The sequence below is a fragment of the Eschscholzia californica genome, unplaced genomic scaffold, assembly GCF_041429995.1.
Source record: "Eschscholzia californica isolate CP2 unplaced genomic scaffold, dmEscCali1.0.p SCAF_4, whole genome shotgun sequence".
In the NCBI taxonomy this organism is placed as follows: domain Eukaryota; kingdom Viridiplantae; phylum Streptophyta; class Magnoliopsida; order Ranunculales; family Papaveraceae; genus Eschscholzia; species Eschscholzia californica.
Window position 1 is genome coordinate 17392999 of NW_028238461.1, and position 22655 is coordinate 17415653.

At 36.9% G+C, this 22655-nt stretch overlaps 1 long non-coding RNA gene across 1 annotated transcript; it reads left to right on the forward strand.

Moving 5' to 3' along the window:
- Positions 1-11145: 11145 nt before the first annotated feature.
- Positions 11146-11923, forward strand: LOC147543304 (uncharacterized). The gene is made up of 2 exons (XR_015224376.1): positions 11146-11209; positions 11438-11923. It is a non-coding gene; the product is annotated as an uncharacterized LOC147543304 (long non-coding RNA).
- The last annotated feature ends 10732 nt before the right edge of the window (positions 11924-22655 follow it).

The window sequence follows — 22655 nt, forward strand, 5'->3', positions numbered from 1 at the left end:
TAATTTCTTTAATGACTTATTATTCACATGGCTTAGTCTTTAGTGACAAATATTGGAGGACTCGACACTATACGCATAATTATTAATTTCATTAATAATAAATGCCTTCGGCATTACATGGGTAATATTTAATTTAAATAACCCCCACATAAATAACCCTTTCCAATATACATCCTTTTCTTAAATAGGATAACGATATCTGACAGAAAGATTAGTCTGAACCCGGTCTCACTTAGAAGAGAACCAGAAATCAAGTTCTTTCGAACGTCTGGAGCATGGAGTACATCGGTCAAAGTCACTTCTATATCTGAAGTGAATATTAACACCATCTCCCCCTTTCCTTTAACTTGGGTGGTGGAGCCGTTTTCCTTGAATAAGGTCTCTCCTTCGGCTACCTCCGTATAGGAAGAGAATAAACTTTTGCCACTACAAATGTGATGACTTGTCCCAGTGTCGACCTACCATTCTCTCTGGTTGTTAACCGGGTAACTTCATATGCCATTGCACAGAGGTTCATCTTCTGAAGTATATCAAACATCTTTTCGAATTCAGTAGCCATAAGACAGTGATTCCGATTTTCGGTGTCTTTTACTAATGAAGCTTGGTTATCAACTTTTTTCCCTTGATTGTCATTTGTGGAGTGACAATCTTTGCCTTTTCCTCGACTTGTTTCTGTTTTGAAACGGATGCTTCCGCTTCAGAGCGAAGTCAGTTCCCTTGAACTTCTCTGGGTTTTCCACGTATGTGGTGTCAGGCTGAAGAACCCGTAGTGTTTTTCTTGTTCTTGCCATTTTTCTGAAACACACAGAAAACCAAATAAAATCGTATAACCAGAGAAATAATCGTTATAAAATGTCTTAAGATTGTTGTTCCTCTGGTTATCAATCGATAAGTTGATTTGTCTCTGTCTTGTCTTGGTTAAGACAGAGTTTCCTTTCTCTAATTTGTAGAGAGATAGACTGTAAGAGAATAATGATTTATCAGTATTCCTTCTTTCGGGTTAACCGAGTTAGACAAACGTTAATGTAGTCGAGGCGAGAATAAATTCTCTTTCCTTAAGACATTTTACACCTCCGTAACAGTACCAGACGTTAGGGTGTATGCCTTCGGGATACAACAACTTTCCTTTCAGAATTTTAAGATGGTACTTCTATATTCTGAAAGCGGACGAACCTTCGTAAGTATTGTGAGCTCTTGGACTTATGCGAATGATCTTATAGACGCTTTAAAATTCACTCGAAACTTCTTTCTTCCTTTTTCTTCTAGATATTCTAGGCAAATCAGAACCTCTAGAGTTTCTTCTCAATAAGATATTCTAGGCAGACCAGAACCTCTAATTGTTAGAAGAGAAGAGAAGAAGAGAATGAATTTGATGTCTTAGACGACCTATGATTATCACTTCACTCAAAACTTCTTTCTTCCTTTTTCTAGATATCCTAGGCAAACCAGAACCTCTAGAATTACTTCTCAATCAGATATTCTAGGCAAACCAGAACCTTTAATTGTTAGAAGAGAAGAGAAGAGAAGAAGATAATGAATTGATTGATTTAGAATGGATTTGGATGGTTTATATAGGAATTGAATAGGTATATAGTGTCTGTTGGGGTTAAAGGGACATATCTATTCGGAACTAGGGCCAAAGGTGAAATATAACTGAGTACTATAGTCAGTTATAATTTAGACCGTCAGATTTTTCTCAAAATCTCGGGTGGAACACCCACTGTTGGATGAAGATGGTGTTGTTCCGAATTCTACCCAACAGATGACACATCCGACCGTTAGATGAAGGAACGGACGAAATCGCACCAGGTGCCCGACGCGGAAGTTATGCGGGTCGTTGGATCCTCGTGGATCAACGCTTTTAGAGACATACCGAAGTTATCCCGAGATCCCAAACGCGCGACCGTCAGATCTTTCGCAATCCCCCGGAACGAACGCCATCCGTCCAGATCTGAATCCGCGTGCTTCGCTCAAACGACCCCTAAAGTGACTTGTCCAACTTGACGCTTTAGTCCCTATTTAAACCGATCTTCGTCCAACTTTAAACTTGAATTTCACATTCATCCGGAATCGGATTCGAGTGATTCTTGGCTCTAGGTTGAAGAGCTCGACGAGACGAACGTAATGGCGCATTCCATTTCTGAATTTGATGGGTCGGGTCGAGCCAAAATCGGCTCCGATTCCAACAAGGTCATGTAGTACTGACCCAAACACATGAGTGCTTGACATAAACCCATGAACTCATGTGCATCTGACACATTTTACGTTTTTCCCCCACCCCAAGATGTGATATTTTCACATTCGAACATGACATTAACGACCCCAAACCTGACAAATTAGTCCCTAAACTAACCTTTTGGGTTACTTTCAAATTTATACTGACGCGGACTTGAAATTTTGGATTTCCTATGTGAAAAGGATGAAATCTAACTTTACCTAATATAGTATTTTTTTGTGTTCTGGAAGCTAGATTTGAATTCGAATCAAATTTAAAATGACCCTAATTTTCGAACGTGTTTTTGTCTTATGGATCGTAATCAGTGACTCGCCTGAGTGACTGATTCAATTTGGTTTTGGATCCGTTTTGGATAATACGATTCAAATATAGGCGAGTAAAAGATGAATTGACGATGCATCCGTCTAGATTTGAAACTACAATATTGTATTTTTAAATGAGTCAGATGTAAATAGGTAAAGAGAAACAAATGGATTAGACTAAAACACGTTTGAGACATAGAGTTGAAATAGAACACAATCTAAGATTCTAACGGAGTGATGAAATCATTAAGAGAAAGATAGAGGAAGAAGGCAAGGGGCCATCTACGACATAAATGTTTGAGTATATAGAGAATGGGATTGTACTGATGTCTCTTCCTTGGAGTGTGATAACTTGTGAGGTTCCCCATTTATGCATTTAATTTTCCTTACTAGATTTCTTATCTCCTAGAGGAAGACCTCCGTGCATTTTGACTTGAGCGTTAACAGATTTCCTAATTTTCAGTTCTTTAGAGCATCTCCAATGGGACACTCACAGCATCTCCAATGCAACACTCAATCTTAGAAACTCTGAGTGCCACATAAAAATTTTCAGTGTTTTTGTTTGAAAACTCTCTCCAATACAACACTCTATTTGGATCTCTATGATGACTTGTCGAGGGTGAAATAGAGATATCTCAAGAGGACACTCTAGGAATAGATTGTCTTCTTGAGATATCTCTAATTGTCCAACTCATCAATATTTGAATTTCAACCAATAGAAATCGAGTCTTCTATAATTTTTAAATAACTAATTATTTATTTACAAAAATAACTACAACACATAAGTAAATAAGATAAGTTCATAGTGATGCACTGGAGACACAAAAGAATTGAAGATCTTTATGTCTGCCACAAAGGAGTGAGAATCTCAACCGAAACTAGTTAGATAGGACAAATAGAGATTTTTTTGAGTTTTGTATTGGAGATGCTCTCAAACTTTAACACTTAGAGTGCCGCTTAATTTTTTGAGATTTTGTTAAAAAACCTTCTCCAATGGGACACTCTATTTGACACTTGACAACTAGAGTTTAGGGTTTTTGTTAGAGTGTCCCATTGGGGATGCTCTTATATCCAGCCTTGGTCAACACTGTAAGGTATTATGCTGAATTGTTATCCCCAAGCCCGTTCATTCAATTCTTCAATTTTTTTCTTGAAGAGTGTTGTGACTATTTACCTTAAAGGTAAATATTTAATTTACTGGTCCTAAATAGTAAAATATATCAATTTCTAACCCAAAAAATTCAAATCCAAAAGAATTTTTTTTTATCTAAATCAGGTAGTCTAGACTAAGAAACAATTTTTAGGTTGAAATGTGAACCTCGAAAAGTATTTTTCTTTTAAAATGCCTATTCTAACCTTCTATATATTCCCATAATCTCCTTAGAAACCTTTATTCGTATTTGATTTCTTATAGATTTGTCCTTCGAATTGATGAACCAATATTTATTTTGAAATTGGGCATACAATTAACGAAAATCAAATCCTCAACTTTGTTTTCTATACTATTAGGGTTCCATAAGTTTGGAACTGGTTTTAGGGTTCATTTCATAGCTTCGAATATAATTTTAAGACTTCGTTTTATAGCTTTAGATATGATTTTAGGGTTTCCTTTGGAGATTTCAATTATTCTATAAAAGAAGAAAAAAAAGAAAAAAAATTGAAGAAGAAGTATTAGATCTACCCAACATATCATTGACACCAATCAAACAACTAATTGAGTATGGTATATATTTGATTAATATCATACCAAATAATATAATATATGTGTAAGAATATTATTGTTTGCATCATAGCTCAATTTCCTTGATAATCTATTGATCTTTGTATTCCTTCTTTATGTAATAAGTGTAATCATCTGTAAATCAAAGGAATTTTATTGTCTCACACAGAGAAGAGAACTCAAACTACACATCTTATATGGTATCAGAGCTTTCGTAGTTCTTAAGAATTGTTGAGAAATGTCTTCTTTGTGATCTGTTTCTATGGGATCCGCCATTGCTGTTAAGTTGAATCCCACTAGTTACATCTTATGGCACTCACACTTTGTTGCATTTTCACGTGGTAATGATTTATTCGGATACGTCGATGGTAGTCTTCCATGTTCGTCTCGTTATGTTGATAAATCTGCTTCGGGTTCTACTCTTACTATTAATCCTGAATTTGCTAAATGAGAACGTCAAGATCAGTTGATCCTAAGTTGTGTTTATTCATCTGTCTGTGAAAGTGTTCATGCCCAAGTCATTGGCTCTACAACTTCTCATGAAGCATGGTGTCGTCTTGAATAAACATTTGCATCTCCATCTGACCAGGCTCGTCTTATGCATCGTCAATTACAGTTACACAAAACCAAGAAAGGGTCTTCATCTATTTTAGATTACCTTACCCCTATGAAAAATATCACTGATCAACTTGCTACGGCTTCCCGACCTGTTTCTGACCACGAATTAATCCTTCATGTTCTTGGAGGTCTTGGACCAGAATATAATTCATTTGTGACATCTATTACTACAAGGACTTCTCCAATCACATTTGCTGATTTACAAGGCTTTCTCCTTACCCAGGAACTTCGTATTGCCGAAGAAATTGTGACCACTGATGTACCTCCTCAGATTCATATTGCAGGAAAACAAAGTAATCAGTCTTCCAAACAGTTTTCTAATCAACCACCCCAACAACAATACTTTAGTCGTGGTCGCGGACAATGGAGTCGTGGTCATTACAAGAATTATAGTCGAGGAGGCCAACAGCATCAAGGAAATTCTTAACCTTATCCTATTCTTTCTCATGGAAACCAGGCTTCTTCTAGTTTTCAGGTGCCTTGCCAAATATGTGGAAGAAATGGGCATAGTGCCAAACGATGTTATAACCGTTATGACGACGAGCCTCAAGAATATGTTAATCACTCACAGACTTTCAGTGCTCAACCATATGCTCATGTCACATCGCTTTTGACTCGTAACAAAGAAGACTTCATTCAATCTTGGTGACCTGACTCTGGGGCTTCTAATCATGTAACACCTGATCTTCGCAATCTTACAACTCATTCGGATTATAATGGTGCAGACGTTGTTAAAGTCGGAAATAGATCAGGTTTGCCAATCACTGACATTGGTACATCTATTTTGAGTTCTTCTAGCCACAATTTTGAATTGCATAAAGTTCTACGGGTTCCTTACATAAAAAAGAATTTGTTATCGGTTCTACAAATTTGTCGTGACAATAGTATTTACTTTGTCTTTTTTGATGATGTCGGCTATATAAAGGATCGTTCGTCGGGGAAAGTTCTACTACAAGGAGAAAGTGAAGATGGTTTATATTATCTCCCCCTCACTAGCAGTATGAATAGAAGAGGAGAGATTTTCGTAGGAGCAGGTGAACATTGTTTGGTAGAAATGTGGCACAATCGTCTTGGCCATCCGGCTGAACAGATCACACGGTTTGTTTTACACAATAATAAGTTGCCAATCGACTCAAATAAAACAATGGGAATATGCGACTCATGTCAGCTAGGTAAAAGTCATCGACTTCTGTTGGCTCAGGCGCGCTCTGTTTCAAATGCACCATTTGACTTAATTTTTACTGATCTATGGGGACCGACTTCATTCGATTATGTTGATGGACATTGGTATTTTATTTTGTTCGTGGATGATTTTTCTAAATATTGTTGGCTTTATCCGATGACATTGAAGTCTGAAACATTTAGTATTTTTAATAAATTTAAGTTGTTGGTTGAGAATCTATTTAGTACTAAAATTAAGTCGGTGCAATCTAATTGGGGTGGCGAGTTTCAAAAATTAAATGTATTTTTTCAGGATCCTGGTATTTTACGTCGTATTGCTTGCCCCCATACTCATGAGCAAAATGGGGTTGTTGAACGACGCCATTGCCATGTGGTTGAAACAGGCCTTAATATGTTGGCACAAGGAAACGCTCCAAAACAATATTGGCATCATGCGTTTGAAAGTGCGGTATACTTAATTAATCGTCTTCATTCCAAAGTATTACAAAGACGTACACTATTGGAACTCTTGTGTAAGACAAAACCAGATTACAAATTTTTGTAGGTTTTTGGTTGTGAATGTTATCCGTACACTAGACCGTATAATCGTCTTCATTACGTTGTGTATTTTTGGATTATTCTCCTCACCACCACGGCTATCGATGTCTTGATCTCTTAAATAAACGAATTTATATTGGTTGACATGTTGTTTTTAATGGATCTGTTTTCCCTTTCGCAGATGAGAAATATAGTACATCTTCATCTACTGAGTCACGAGTAGTATTTCCATCAATACATGCTCTAATTGTGCCTAATACCCCTGCTAAAGTTGAATCTACAGTACGTCCATTTGATGGAAGGTTAGATACAACATCTCCACCATTACCAATTGGTGAGAGTCCCTTGCCAGGGTTAGAGTTGGCTCAAGATCCCTTTCCAAATCAAATTTCTCCAGGTCTTCTCTCACGAACTAATGATAATGTTCCACAAAGTACTACACCATGTGTTCCAATTGAAAACACAAGAGTCTCTGTTCATCCCATGCAGACTCATGCCAAGGATGACATCTTTAAAAGACAGATTTTTCATTGTTCGAAGTATCCATTAGTTTATTCCACTGTCTTCAATCACGAAGAAGAAGAAATACCGACTTGTGCATCTCAAGCGGTTAAGGTACCTCATTGACGGAATGCAATGACAACTAAATTAAATGCATTGCTACAACAAGGTTCTTGTGTTTTGGTTCCACGACAAAAAAAGTATGAATGTATTAGGTTCAAAATGGGTTTTCTCGATTAAACGACATGTTGATGGCACCATTGCAAGGTATAAAGCTTGCCTAGTGGCGAAAGGGTTCAACCAACAGTTCCGAGTGGATTATAATGAGACATCCAGTCCAGTTGTCAAATTTACAACAGTTCGTGCTATTATTTCTTTAGCGGTTTCTCAAAATTGGTGTATGCGGCAAATTGATGTTAATAATGATTTTCTAAATGGTGTTTTGGAAGATGAGGTACATATGTCTCAACCTTCGGGTTTCGTTGATTCTTCCCATCCCAGTTATGTATGCAAACTTGTGAAGTTTATATATAGTTTAAAACAGTCTTCAAGCTCTTGGTATACTCAACTGAGCACATATTTATTATTTATTTGCTTTGAAAGTTCCAAAACTGATGCTTAGTTGTTTATCTTAAAACAAGGGACTAATCTTTTTTGCCTTTTAATTTATATTGACGATATATTAGTTACTAAAAATAACACCTCAACTATTCAACGACTCGTGCCACAGATTAGTGAAGAGTTTGCTCTCAAGGATCTTGGGGATCTTCATTATTTTTTGGGTATAGAAATTACTCGCAATCAGTCCGGTGTTATTCTTTCTCAACAAAAGTATATTGCAGATATTTTGAAAAGAGTAGAGATGGAAGATTCTAAACCTATCTCCTCACCAATTTCAGCCTCACATAAACTCTCTTCTGAATCTGGAGAGGTTTTATCCGATGCCACTCAATATCGAAGTGTGGCAGGGGCCCTACAATATCTAACCATAACACACCCCGACATTTCCTATGCAGTGAATAAAGCATGTCAATTTATATACAAACCTTATACGAAGAATCGCAGAAAAAAGAAGAATCAAAGAAAATGAAGAATCGCAAAAATAAAAAGAAGAAGCAATAGAAGATCAAGATGAAGGAGATTCTAAGATGGGGAAGCTCTCAAGAAGAAGAAGAGAAGAACAACAAACTAAATTTCGAGATTTCTTGAGAGATAAAGTAGACTTTAATAGGTAAGGATATTCTCAGAATGAAAAAAAAATTAACTTTGATTGCTAATTAATGATATTATTTAGCGCATGAATGACACCACCATCTTAGTGACAAGTTAAATATCTACCACCATCTTGGTGGCCAATATATGGACAACCAAATACACTACGTGGACCACTGTTTTCGGGTCGGAGTGTAAGTCAATTGTGCTTTACGTAATTGACTCTTTATCAATAGGGGGACAACTCTCTCTCCTCATTTCTTTTTCTTTTTAAACCCAACAAATTATTTGACCTCTTTATGCTTGAACATCCATTGAATTGGTTTTCCACTAACCAATGATCAAATCAACTTGCCAAAAGATTGGAGTGTTTGAAAATCATTTATTTATATACAGAAATGTCATAGATATTGAGGATTAGTAAAAACCCTAAATTTGAAAACTCAAATTTTGAAATCTAAAAGACTAAATTACAGTAATTGATACAAAAAAAATATGGGGTTTATTTAGATCAAAGCTTCAACTAAGATAGGGTCATCACTTTCTCTCTCTTCATCATCATCATCTTCGTTCCCATGAATCTTCAAAACCATGCACTACATCAACACAAGATCTTTCATCTTTATCATATGAACTTTCATGAATATTTGGATTAACTACTTCGTCAGATCCCTCCTCAACTTTCTAGTCTTTCCCACAACCGATCACTTCACCTCCGAGAACTTCCGGCAAAAACCCCCCTTTTCCGTATGAACATATACTAGTCGGACAGAAATTTTGGTGAGTGTATCAGATAAACTACCATCGGTAGGTGGTAAAAAGGATTCTCCTTCAATACAACTTCTATCATTAAAGAATTGTGGCTAATAGATTATCATATTCTTTCACAACTTCCTTCTTGAAGAATTTGAATTGGAGAAACCCAATTTTTATAGATTTCTTGACACTGTTCATTATAGTTAGAGTAAATCATTTAGAATCGGCTGAATCATGGTGGAACTTTTTCTTGGATTTGTTGTGGTTAAGAGGAGAAAGAGATTATGAGAGAGTTGTCCCCTTATTAAATTAAGGTCAATGAAGTCAAAGATTGTTGACTTGAAAATAGTTGTCTACATAAAATATTTGGTTGTCCATGTATTGACCACCTATTCATTTAATATAGGATTCATTACATCGATGCCATGTTGAGATGGTGGAGCATATACAAGTACAATATGAGTATGCAAGGCCATGCTTCCTAGTGTTTATAGCAAGATTGTGTGTGGTACTAGTGTTTATATCTACTACTTTGAGTGATATAAAAAAGATGGTCATTTTAATCTAATTTAACAATGATCAGTAACTAATACTTTAATAACGTTACTGATAATCTAGCAAATAGCTCCTCAGATTCTTTACTCCTCCTTCACTTAGTCCGGACTTTCCCCTCATTACTTTCTCCCATCTCTTTCATTAATCACATAATCTCTCTAATTTTATGATGCAGTTTGATTCCTTTTTCCATCTTAAATCATATTTTTTTTTTCACAATATATGTTTTTAGGCACAAAGCATTTATAAACCCTAATTTTTTTTTTCAACTAATATACTAAACTTAATGAATTAGTATGAAATACTAGAAATAGTAAAATCCTTATGTAAGAGCAAAATAGGGAAATATTGATTTTCTATCGCCATGTGAAGTGATATAAAAACAATGGGTTATTTCCAGATTGCCTCCAAAGTATGATCGGTTTCTCGCGTGGCCCCTTAAAGTAGGAGAAATACCGAGATAATCTCCTTTTGTGTTTTACTATACACTGACTCATCAGTCAAACTTGCACATTCCGAAATTCAAAAATAGAGACTCATAAACTTTGATCAACAATATTTGACCTAAGGGGCATATTTAATTTAGATCCGAAAATTAGATTTTTTACATTGTTCCTCTCTCTCTTCGTCTCCCTCCCAACCCTCTCTCTCTCTCTCTCTCCCTCCTACTGCTCTCTCTTTCTCACACTTGAAAGTCTACCCTACAAGTAATACTTGTGTACAGATGAAGCCTAGAAATCCTAACACACAACAACAACAAAAAATAGAAAATCAAACCTCATTTCAACTAGTTCTAAAGACTAATGAAAACCCTAAAACCACTAAAGAATCAAACCCACTTGAGAGCATCAGGAATGATCACATGGTGGTGGAATACCTCGTAAGCATTCGATCTTGCAAGAGCAGCAGCTCCATCCTTAGTTTTGTGAGAAATCATTCCAACAAAACCCACAACAAGGAACCATTCTAACGGAACCCACATCAAAAATTTAATTAATGAATCAAAATTCCATAGGAATCAACACCTTAAAGCTAGGGTTCTTGTGAAACTTTACTAAAAATTGAAAGATTTATGGAGGAAGATTTATAGAGATAGATCTACAACGAGAGAGAGATAAAGACAACGAGAGTGATGTACAACGAGAGAGAGAGAGTAGGAGAGAGAAAAATATAGAGATCAAGATTAGGGAGCAAAAAATAAGAAATCCAATTTTTTGTCGTCCACTGAATCAAATCTTGTTGACCAAAATCTTTATGCCCCACAGTCGCGGATTATTCAAACAGAAACAAAAAAGTGAATATCATGTGTCAATTGTCATTATCAACAACAAAACCGTGGCGTTTTCAAAGACGTTAGGAAAGTTTGGCAATACAGTCTTGATTAGTTGGCATTATTCTCATTAATCTCTATGATTTAGTTTCCTAAATTAAAAAAGATATGTGGTTTGATTTAAGCGTGAGTATTGTGCTTTTCTCCATGTTGCCCTAATCCTACCTATATATTCCAATTTATAAATCGATGAGTAGAGCAGTCGCCGACATCTCACTCTCTCTCTTTACCTCTCTCTTGGCAATGGAGATCCGGGATTGGTAAAATATGTGCTTTCTTAGTTATTTTAGTTTGATTTTTTATCTGATAGAATCTTATATCATAGAGGTGCTTTCCTTCTCAAATTTGATGAAACTTGTAGAATCATAAAAAATCAAATTATTTTAAGAGATAAAAAGTTCATCCTTTTATCTCTTTTGCTTTTGGAAATTTATAATGTAATAAACATTAACTGTACAATTAACTATTCTTCATTGTTGAAATTTCAGGTTCAAAAGAATGTGTAGTTTCAAAAACTCCCACAATCGAATCAACGATTTACCATACAACAAAGTGATCTTGAGCAACTGGGCGAGACATACATAATGAAGATGCCATAATGTTTAGACACTCAAATGGGTTAAAAGTTTCATTCCCATAACAATATTTGGGAACCCTATTTCTTCTAGAGCGTTCCATAATGCCATAATGTTAGACACTCAAATGGGTTTCTAAGAAGAGCAAAAACCAACAAAGAGTACAGCTCCCCATCTTCGTGATGGAAATCACGAAGGTCGTCAACAGTAAATGGGTTGTTGTCAATTTTATCTTGATTATCTTTATTCACCATTTTATTCACCCTGCAATCAAGCCCTATGAAGCCTTGAAATATATCAAATAGTCTTAAAATTTGATTAGTTTCACGATTTTGGGTAGTCTTTGGACATTAAAAAAGGGAAATGTCTACATTATCAATAAAACTAAACTTATTGATTTATTATTTGCCTCTTTGAATCATCTGATTGCTACCTATTTTCGAAATTGGAGGTCATATTAATTCAAATTATCATACATAATAAATTGTGAGAACATTAAAATGAGTCAAGTAAAAGAACAAAGTTCAATGATGAACATCATAGTTTGTCTCTTAAATCGAAATGAAAAGTAGATATGAATGTCTTATAACTACAGTTAACCATTGTTATACTAGAAGTGATCAAATAAATTGCCATGGAACTTGAACATCTTAATAATTTGTTCAGCCTCAACGAACCGTAAAGAGTTTCTAAAATTCCTTTAGCACCAGAAAAATCATTATAAAACATATACTCAATACCCACAACAAATTGGAGTAGGGAAAGATATCTGACACAAACCCAAAGGCTTGGTCGAAATATCCGCAATCTATCCAGGACATTAGATACGCATGGTCTTAAGGAGACCAGATACAAGCTTTTTACAGTGGACTAGAAAAGGTACAGGAATGGAAATGTGAAGGTCTTAAAATAGGTACTTTAACCACTGAAGTTCTGCAGTCAGAGCGACTAAAGCACAAAACTCTAGCTCGCGCAGGAAAGGGAAATTGTGAAATGTTTCTTGGACTTCCAAGACAGAGGAAGGAAACCAAACATAGTAACAATACTCGGTGGTGGAACGACGGGTGCGACGAAATTAACCCAATCAGAGTCCGTGAAACCCGTGAGAGTGAGAGAACGACATTACGATAGATGGAGACCATGTCTAGTTGTAAGCTTTAAATATCGTAGAACTCGATCTGCAACACTCAAGTGGGGTGGACCATGGAATTTGCATGAATGAATTCTAACAGAAAAATCTATGTCACGACGAGTGACAGTAACATCGAGAACACGTCCAATGAGACGACGAAAAATACTCAGTCATTCAGGGGAGTCCCATGTGCAGGGGAAAAGGTTGAGATATTGTTTCATCGAAAACGTGCAGGGGTTGGGTCCAAGCAGACCAAAGTCCTAGATGATGTCAAAGGAGTAATTTCAATAACACAAGAATATACTATCTAGGGACCACAAAAACTCTACACCCAAAATGTATTGAAGGCGACCCAAAATTTTAAGGGATAACAGTCGTTTAAGGCGAGAAGGCAAAGTTATGGCAGGATTGTCGTTGCCAGTGATAATTTTTTCAGCGACATAGACTATAAAATACATGAAAACCGAGCCATGAAAGAAACTAGAAAGCAATGGTCAAAGGAAGATTGACAGAAGCCCCCAATCTTTAGACTAGAAGAAAATTCGGCAAACCACTGTCTGGATGTCTATTGCAAACAGTATAACAATTTGTTGAGGCACAATTTGTGTTGTTCCTAGAGAGAAGATGTTACTAGCTGGCCACAATTTGTGTTATTCCTACAACCCCACCTCTTTTAATTATAGAAAGCCTAACAAAGCCACTTCCTTTTCTTCTATAAAGGTTCCCACTCAGACCCTATCCTTGGGCATTCGTTTCCCCCTAATCTGTTCCTTCATTTCTATTGGCTCGATATTAGATTTTTTTTTTTAGTTGAAAGCCAATATTAGATGTTGACAACATGCCCGGTACACGCCGACTTCGTGAGTAGTTTGAACTATTGGCCCTTAAGCGGATCGTCGGTGATAAACTCGTGAGCTTGTTGTTAATGGCAATATTGTGGGCTTAAGAGAATGGCATAAATCCTGAATCTCGATCAACATGACCTCCATTTGTATATCATGTGTAAGTGCACAAATGTACATGAGGCCGCAAAATTATTGGCAATATTGTGGCCTTGTGGGCTTTAGTGAGACACAAATAGATTTGTTAAATTTTTTTTGGGTTGTAACAACATAGATTTTTTTTCGTGCACTTTTCCCTAGCGATTATCTTCGTTTTACCAAAAGAAACTCTCAAATTAGTGAATTTAACATATAAAGATTTTCAAAATACAGATTAGGCACCAAAAAGGGGATTAAGCAACAAATTTATATTAAGATTATATAAAGAAGAAAAATGATAGAAAATAAGATATTCCATCAAAAAAAGAATAATGCATCATTCATGGACCATCTTTGATATCCTGAATATAGATATAATTAATCAGTATGATCCAATATAACTGATTTACTCATCATCAAACATTCATCTTTGATATCACTATTACTTCCCTTTTGTTCTTCCTAAAATCAACCACCATTTAAGAAAATCAGATGAAGATAAGAACTGAATTTTTTTTGTGATCAATAAAATAGAGAAAGAAGAGGCAGAGGGAAAGTAATTGAGCATACCATTGATGGTGAAACATTAGGAGTATAGGGAGGTGGTGGTTGTGGGTCAGATTCCGGCAGGGATAATGTGATGGGTCTGGTGGATGTTGTTTTAGTTTGAAGAAAAGCTAGGGTGAAGAAAAAGACTACGAAGCAGAAGATCTTCATCTCTTCTACTATTCTGTTTTTAGTACAAAGTAACTAGTAGTTTTGAAAAGGATGAGAGCAAAGGGTCCATATATAAACTATGTAAATAGGCCTAAGGATCCTCTGCCAAACAAAAATGAGGAGAACAAAGTCTAAAAATCAAGTTTGGAGAGTGCCCAAAAGTTTCATAGTGGCCAAAAATCACTTTTGTGTAAGTGAAAGTTGTCCATTTTAGTACATAAATCTGATTTGAATGTAACATATATCCCGTTGTGTGCAGTATATTTTTTCTTATTGAACATATAGCTAAATGCATTGTGGATCCAATATTATGCATTTTACATTGTGCCTAACTTCAGAATTTGTTTGTTAGAACACTTCAGTTGTGCATAAAAGTAGATGCACATTGTATGAAAGTTGATACACGACTTCTAAAAGAGGAAACACAATACATAAAAGCAAATGTACAATACATAAAAGCAAAGACGGGTTTTTCATTGTTCGAAGTATCCATTAGTTTATTCCACTGTCTTCAATCACGAAGAAGAAGAAATACCGACTTCTGCATCTCAAGCGGTTAAGGTACCTCATTGGCGGCATGCAATGGCAACTGAATTAAATGCATTGCTACAACAAGGTTCCTGGGTTAGGTTCCACGACAGAAAAATATGAATGTATTAGGTTCAAAATGGGTTTTCTCGATTAAACGACATGTTGATGGCACCATTGCAAAGAACAAAGCTCTCCTAGTGGCGAAAGGGTTCAACCAACAGTTCGGAGTGGATTATTATGAGACATCCAGTCCAGTTGTCAAATTTACATTAGTTCGTGCTGTTATTTCTTTAGCGGTTTCTCAAAATCGGTGTATGCGGCAAATTGATGCTAATAATGCTTTTTTTAATGGTGTTTTGGAAGATGAGGTATATATGTCTCAACCTTTGGGTTTCGTTGATTCTTCCCATCCCGATTATGTATGGAAACTTGTGAAGTCTATATATGATTTAAAACAATCTCCAGGCGCTTGGTATACTCGACTGAGCACATATTTATTATCTATTTGCTTTGAAAGTTCCAAAACTGATGCTTCATTGTTTATCTTAAAACAAGGGACTAATCTTCTCTGCCTTTTAATTTATGTTGACGATATATTAGTTACTGGAAAGAACACCTCAACTATTCAAGGACTCGTGCAACAGATTAGTGAAGAGTTTGCTCTCAAAGACCTTGGCGATCTTCATTATTTTTTGAGTATAGAAATTACTCGCAATCAGTCCGTTGTTATTCTTTCTCAACCAAAGTATATTGTAGATCTTTTGAAAAGAGTAAGTGATGTAGAAACGCAGCGGAATTAAAAGAGAGGAATAATTAAATAAGAACGATGAAAATAAGGATCAAATAACTCTAAATAATAAACTTGATTAAAACAATGGGGTTTTTCTCTCAATCTGAGAACAATAGACAAACTAGATATCCTTTTATAGGACTCTGGACTTTCCTAGATAGACTTGAATTAGACTTTCTAAATAATTAAATACTGCAACTGCCTAAATAACTTGGACTCAAATATGAACCTTTCCAATTATTGGAAATGTTAAAATAGTAAAATTCCTAAACCCAAATTAATTAATAATCATACTAAAATAAGGACTTCCTAATTATACTCTCTCTGGCCGGTTGGTCCATGACCGGGTCCGGTCATTAAAATAATCTCCACGCCGGGTGCCCCTGCATCAGCATCCCCTTCCCTCAAGAGGTTCGTCCCGAACCGTTTGTGAAGAGAATGTAGTTCTTCCGATCCATCTTCAATTGGCAATAACGTCACAATCTTCTTCTTCCATGGAAATTCATAAACATTCAAACGACCACGGTAAGTGACATCAACATCAGATTGCCATGGTCGTCCTAATATGATGTGGCATAAATCCATATCAGTGACATCACAATTAACTGTAGACACATAAGAAGAACCAATAGAAAGATTAATAGTACACATGTGATCAACCCGTGTAGTAGTTCCTGACTGAATCCAAGCGGTTTTATATGGGTTTGATTTAATCATTGTAGTAATACCCAAGAAATTAACCAGTTTTGTAGAAATTAAATTTTCCACACAACCATTGTCAATTACTATAGTACACACTTTATTCAGTACTGTACCCCGTGTAACGAACAAATTCTTTCGTTGAGATAAATTCCTTTTTAAAGGTGTGAAAAGAACTCTACGGGTGAGTAACATAACTCGATCACCGTTGTCTGGAATAGTATTAATTCGTTCCAATTGATCTTCATCTGAATCTGAATCTGATTTCTTTTCTACAATATTTGCTTTACCGCGGGAGGGGCAAGCATTAGAATAGTGGCCCATTTCAAAACAACGATAACACTTAACTGGTGGAGGTTTTTTATAAGGATTTTCAGCTACTGTTTTAGTACCCTCCTCCGGTTGTTTTGGTTGATCTAACTCATCCGGTAAAGTTCTTACCGCTTGACTTCTAGTACTGTGTCCCCGAAAGATGGAACGAGAATCTGATTCAAAGGATCTAGCCACACTAATACATTCAGATACGGAATTGAAAGACCTTAAATTAACGAAATCCTTAATATCATTCCGAAGTTCGTCTTTGAATTTTTCCACTTTCATTGATTCTGAATCGGGAAGATTAAGCCTTATTATTAGACGTTGGAATTCCGAAGCATATTCCTCAACAGAACGTCTTCCTTGACGGCAACGCAAATAATCAACACATAATTGGTTCTCATAATCCGGAGGGAGGAATCGGGAAAACATTAATGGTTTAAGCTCTAGCCAAGAAGAGATAGGAGGTTGATGCACCCGAAAAGGTTGCACACCCAAGCGGAGGTATCAAGTAGTAATCCGGCAAAGCCGGGATCGATCCAAGGATAGGAAGGTAGTTTGGATATCGAAGGGTCTTATCCCTCGGTCTAGATATTAAAAGCTAACTTAGACTAAAAAGGAAGAGAAGCAAAGATAAATGGGGGGTTTTGATTGTGAGAGTAATAAAGAAAACAAATAAACTAATTAAACGATATATGTAAACGGGCGAGAGAGATTCGAGAGAAGAGTTGAAGGAACAAGAGTAGGGAGGAAACAAATAAGTGAGAGAAGTGTCGAGGTCCGGGAATCCGTTGTGGTGAACATACAACTATTTACGGTTCAATCGAATGGATTGATACAAACCTAGTCTCGATTCCTACGGTGGATGTTCATAAGCACTACGTATGTCCGGAGATAATACTTAGTCAAACAAACTTCCTAAACGATTAAAATCGAATCATCGAAAATGTCGTCTAGCCGCCTAACTATGTGAAGTGCATGACAAGACACATGAAATTTGGGTCTAGACTACGATCGATATCGATCACTTTGCCTAATCGATTAACTATGCGAAGTACTTGATAAGACACATGAAAAACGATTGAAACAAGTAATCAAAATAAGAGAACATCAATTTTTTATCAAGCTCATTAAATCATCTCAAACATAGTCATAAAATTTATCACATTTCATCTCATATAATCGACACACTTGATTTAGCTAAACATGGTGAATGAGTAATAAATGAAAAGAAAATGATAAGAGAATCCCCCTTTTCCGATATGGTTCAAGGCTAAGTTCGTCGGAAAATTTGAGTAGTTAAGGTGCAGTCGATCTCCCCTTAGCAAATTCTGGGTTCCCCATAGCGACCATCATCATCTTCTCCATTTAGAACACAAACTCCATTAAAGCTTCACCAAGTTCTCTCTCTCTAGACATTTCAAATCCAAAATCAAATCAAACCACATGAGAAGCAAGCCAAGATGATGGGGAACAAAAGCCCTAAGGTTTCCCGCCGAGGAAGTGGCCGGAACACCTAGAAAAATCCGGTCAAAGATGATGAAATTCCGACCAACACCAAGATCCGGCCAAGTCTCACTGTCCCGTGCATGTTCGAGCCGTCCCGTACTAAGATCCGGGCATCACGTGTACTGTCCGAGCATATGAGAAGCTTATGTCCCGTGCCTTTAATGGTGCTGCTCGGGCTGCAGGTGCTGTTCCCGTGAGATGTGCAGCCCGAGCTGCTCCTCCTCGCGTGCCAGCCCGTACTTGCTACTGTTCGGCCGAGATGAGTAATGGAGTTGCGCCATGTTGCTGCCCGAGCAAGCTCCTTAGGCTGCCTTCCATGGTCGTTCCGTCCCTCTCCTGCTGCTGTTGTACCGGCCTAGGCTTGGCCGGCCTTGAGTGCTGGCCGGCCAAGCTTTGGCCGGCAACAACTCCTTCCTTCTCTCTTTTCTCTCTCTTCCTTCAAGTTTCCAACTTCAAGAACCAAAAACCCTAGAAAAACACCCTAGCCTCCTTTCTCTCTTCCAAGTTGTGTATTCAAGAAGATGATGAATAGTGTCAAACTTTCCTTGACCCCTTTTTCTCACTTGTGTATACACAACCCTAGACTTAGTCAAACTTGACTAAGTCTTAGGCCATTTGACTTGGACCAAAGAGAGGGTGCTCATAAGTTCTCTATTATTCTCTTCCTCTTTGGGCTCTTGGGTTGGGCTTCTTTCTAAAGCAAGGGGTTGCCTTCATCTTTGTTTCTACATTTAGAACCAAGGGAGGTGCCTTCATAGAATCCTTGTTTTCAGACCGAACCTCGGCTTCTTTCCTTCACAACTTCTCCGTCCGAACTCCGAATCGACTTCCGTTTTCACCGTCGGACTCGTCATTGACTTAACTTGTCGTTCGACTTCTGATTTTGACCAAAATACCCCTGGTGCTATTTTCTTCCCTTTTGCCGCATAAGATGAAAATGTGATAATTCGCTCTCTTTATTCCGAATTACACGCCAAACCCCAAATAAACTACCTAGCAATAAAAATACATAAATAATTAGAAATAAAACTCGAAAAGAACTAATTAATCAAAGTTAAGTGACCTAAATGTGGCATTTTCACGCCACATCAGAGGTAGTTGTGATAAACGTCGATTTTCGGATTCCTGTTTCCACCAAGTTAGAGCAGTTTTAGATAAATAACCAGTAACACAACGTACCTGTTCCGGGCCTTCCACTTGCATAACATCAAAGAAGATCTCGAGTCGTGAGACGTAGTCCAAGAAGTCTTCGATATTTATTGAACCATCATATGATGGTACTTCCATTCGAATACGGTAAGATGAATTAGCATGGGTACAATCGGTTTCGGTTTGTTGATGGTGGTGTTCGAGAATTGGTTTAGGGGTTTGAAACACAATTGGTTGACGTTGGGTTTGGTTACTTGGACGGTGGAATGGTTCTCGGGTTTGGGTAAGGGTAAGGTTGGTTTCTCGGTTTTGGTTGATCGGTTGGTATGGGTCTCGGGTTTGAGTGAGATTTAGGTTGGTCTCTCGGTTTTGGTTGAACGGTTGGTATGGTTCTCGGGTTAGTTGAGTTGGGTGATGATCGGTTTGGAGATGATATGGAAGGGCTGACTCGGTAACTAGTGGTCGAGAGGTGTTGGGAAGTTCACGTAGTTGATAGGGTTGGTTAGGTGGTGGTGTTGTGTCGCGAGTTTGGAGGTAATGGCGGTTGTCGGTTTGTTGATTTGGGATGTAGTTATGAGGATGGGTGTCGGTTCGGGTTAACGGGTTTTGGGTGTGAGGTTCGAGATACGTTGGTGAAGGACGGGAGGGACCGAGAGGTTGGGTTTGATGTTGGAGTCCACTGTTGGTGTGTTGGTTGTTGGTTGGGAAACGGTGTTCGGGTGATGTCGAATTGTGGTGATGTTCGGCTGGGATGTATGGTTCGGTTAGTGGACGGTTTTGGTTTATGGTAGGATTGGTGAAGGAGAATGGTGATGATTGTGGACTTGTGTAGGATGGGTATGTATTTGGTTTTAGTGTAGGAGTCGTTGGGTTGTTTGTGATAAACGGTGGAGGTGTAATTGGGCAAGGATTGCTAATGGTGTGACCAAATAGGGGTATGTTGGTATCGGTAGGGAAGCTTATAGGTGAAAACCGGTTAGGGTGTGAGTTGGTTGTGAGGATTGGTGGTGTATTGGAACCGATAGATAACGGGTTTGAAGTGTGGGAAGAGGGTTGATTGATACACATACCTTTAATTTGTTTTGAGAGATTGTTGAAGGAATCGGTGAATTGATCGAAACGTTGATCGATTCGTTCGAATTTTTCTGTTGTTTCCTTCTTGTACTCCATGAAACCTTCTTCCAACTTTTTACCTGCAGATAACCCTTCCTTAATATTGTCCCATTCAGATGAAAAGGTTGGTGTTTTCTCCTTAGTTGGTGTAGCCGAGATAGTAGTATTAACCATGATGATAAAAGTGATGAAGACCGGGAAAAAAAAAATTTTATGCCTCTAGATACCACTTGATGTAGAAAAGCAGCGGAATTAAAAGAGAGGAATAATTAAATAAGAACGATGAAAATAAGGATCAAATAACTCTAAATAATAAACTTGATTAAAACTTCAATGGGGTTTTTCTCTCAATCTGAGAACAATAGACAAACTAGATATCCTTTTATAGGACTCTGGACTTTCCTAGATAGACTTGAATTAGACTTTCTAAATAATTAAATACTGCAACTGCCTAAATAACTTGGACTCAAATATGAACCTTTCCAATTATTGGAAATATTAAAATAGTAAAATTCCTAAACCCAAATTAATTAATAATCATACTAAAATAAGGACTTCCTAATTATACTCTCTCTGCCCGGTTGGTCCATGACCGGGTCCGGTCATGGAAATAATCTCCACGCCGGGTGCCCCTGCATCAGTAAGGATGGAAGATTCTAAACCTATCTCCTCACCAATTTCAGCCTCACATAAACTCTCTTCTGAATCTGGAGAGGTTTTATCTGATGCCACTCAATATCGAAGCGTGGTAGGGGCCCTACAATATCTAACCATAACACGCCCCGACATTTCCTATGCAGTGAATAAAGCATGTCAATTTATACAAAAACCTTATAAGAAGAATCTCAAAAAAAGAAGAACCACAAAAACAAAAAGAAGAAGCAATAGAGGATCGAAGATGAAGGAGATTCTAAGATGGAGAAGCTCTCAAGAAGAAGAAGAGAAGAACAACCAACTAATTTTGAGGTTTCTTGAGAGATAAAGTAGACTTTAATCGGTAAGGATATGTTCAGAATGAAAAAAAAAATAACTTGATTGCTAATTAATGATATTATTTAGCGCATGAATGACACCATCTTAGATTCTTAGTGACAAGTTAAATATTTACTACCCTCCCTAGTAGTAACCATCTTAATAGTTCCAACTTAAAAAAAAGACAGTCATTTTAATCTAATTTAACAATGAGTAAATCCTAACTAATACTTTAATAAAGTTACTGATAAACAAAAACTCCTCTATGACTTTAGTGAATATCTCCTCCGATTCTTTACTCCTCCTTCACTTAGTCAGGACTTTCCCCTAATTACTTTCTCACATCTCTTTCACTAATCACATAATCTCTAATTTTATGATGCAGTTTGATTCTTTTTTTCATCTTAAATCATATTTTTTTTGCACAATATATGTTTTTAGGCACAAAGCATTCATAAACCCTAATTTTTTTCAACTAATATACTAAATTAGTATGAAATACTAAAAATATTAAAATCCTTTATGTAAGAGCAAAATAAGGAAATATTGATTTTCTATAACAATGTGAAGTGATATAAAAGCAATGGGTTATTTCCAGACTGCCTCCTAAAGTATGAGAGGTTTCTCGCGTGGCCCCTTAAAGTAGGAGAAATACTGAGATAATCTGCTTTTGTGTTTTTCTATGCACTGACTCATCAGTCAAACTTGCACATTCCAAAATTCAAAATTCTCCTATTTTTCTTCTTTATTTTTGTTTTCATCATTCATGTTTCTCTTTATATTTAGTTGTTTATCTTAATATTTTCATATTCATTATTTGTCTTCTCTATTAAAGACGATTAAAATTAAAACCGCGGCTAAAGAAAAGCCTTTAAATGCATAAGTATTGATTGATTATTCAATGTCGCTGCTTTGAGACATAAAGAAAAGTCTCTGACACATAAACTTTGGTCAACAATATTTTACCTAAGGGGCAATATTTAATTTGGATCCGAAAATTAGATTTTTTTTACATTTTCCCCCTCCCTCCCTCCCTCTCTTTCTCTCCTACTGCTCCTTCTATCTCACACTTGAAAGCCTACCCTACAAGTAATACTTGTGTACAGATGAAGCCTCGAAACCCTAACACACAACAACAACAAAAAATAGAAAATCAAACCTCATTTCAACTCGTTCTAAAGACTAATGAAAACCCTAAACCCACTAAAGAATCAAACCCACTTG